This window comes from Carlito syrichta, unplaced genomic scaffold, assembly GCF_000164805.1.
Source record: "Carlito syrichta isolate Samal-C Ts95f unplaced genomic scaffold, Tarsius_syrichta-2.0.1 Scaffold136067, whole genome shotgun sequence".
Lineage (NCBI taxonomy): Eukaryota > Metazoa > Chordata > Mammalia > Primates > Tarsiidae > Carlito > Carlito syrichta.
The window spans coordinates 186,656-188,230 of NW_007080163.1; positions in this window are offsets into that span (position 1 = coordinate 186,656).

Here is a 1,575-nt window from a genome sequence, read left to right on the forward strand (position 1 = left end):
ATTTGCTGGCACATTTTAGGAAAATATAGAATAAATACTTGATCAAATCTGGCAATATACTAAGTTTAGTTTGCTAACAATCCTTAATAATTCACTTAGGATTTACTGGAAAATAGCCTCTAGGTGTTCTTAAAAATAGGAAGTCAGTGGATTAAATTGTACTTTTAGTTCTGTTCACAGCTTACCTGATCATACTTTTCATGGAGCCAATGAAACCAAATCATGGATTCAATCCTAGATATATTGTTAACTTGATTCTCTCCTATGGACACTGGTTGTACTTTCACCGTGGGCAGCTGTGGCAAATTGGCCCCTGGGGAAGATTAAGTAGTAGTGTAAGTAGCTGAATAAGCATGAATATTTTAGCTACACTGGAAAGCATACCCCAGTGATGAGTGGTAGGCCAGTAGCATCGTATCTTGTTAAAGAGAAGTTTATGATCCAAGAGAGAAGTACAGCAGAGGTCACTTTCCAGTTTACCTATGGGTTATGTGAGGTCATTGGCAGCTCGTTACATAAGAGGTTCGTTTTACAATTGTATGGTAACACCAGGAATAGCAGTCATAAAGAATAAACTAGGTGTTTAATTAGAAGTACAAAGTTTGAGCAAAAAGTTTCTTGACTAATCTGTTGGGTTTTGGGATCCTTGTTACTGTCTGAAATCTCTACATAAAATTTCAAAGTGAAATAAATATAGTCATTAACCTGTGAGCATGACAGGAAAAGAGCCATCAAGAACAGTTACTCAGAGACATGGCAAGATTCATTCATTACTGAGAACTTTATATAGTCTTTTTGAAATATACAGTAGATGTTTAATAGACTTACTTTTTTTGCAATTTTTATGTTCACAGGAAAATTGAATGGAAGGCACAGAGATCTCTGATATACCCCTAACCCTATACATGCATAGCCTTCTCCATGCCAACAACCTCCACTGGAGTGGTACATGCATTACAGTGGATGAACCTATATTGACACAATATTATCACCCAGAGTCCATAGTTTACATTAGGGTTCACTCTTGGTGTTGTACATTGTATGGGTTTGGACAAATGTATAATGACATGTATCCATCATTATTTCAGAGCAGTTTCACTGCCCTAAAAATCGTCTGTGCTTCACCTATTCACTTTTTCCTCACCTCTAACTCTGGGAAACCACTGGTCTTTTTTACTGTCTCTGTAGTTTCACTTTTTCCAGACTGTCATATAATTGGAATCATATAGTATGTACTCTGTTCAGATTAGCTTCTTTCACTTATTATTATGCATTAAGCTTCTTTTATGTCATTTTATATCTTGGTAGCTTATCTCTTTTTAGTGCTGAATAATATTTCATTGTTTGAATGTAGGATAGTTTATTCATTCATCTACCAAAGGACATGTTGGTAGCATGTTTTGGCAATATGAGTAAAGTATTTGCATGCTTATATGTGGATATGTTTTCAATTCCTTTGGGTAAACACCAAGAAGCTTGATTGTTAAATTTTATGGAAAAAGTATGTTTCTTTTTTTTTTTTGAAGAGTGCCAAATTGTCTTTTAAAGTGGCTATACCATTTTGTATTCCCACCA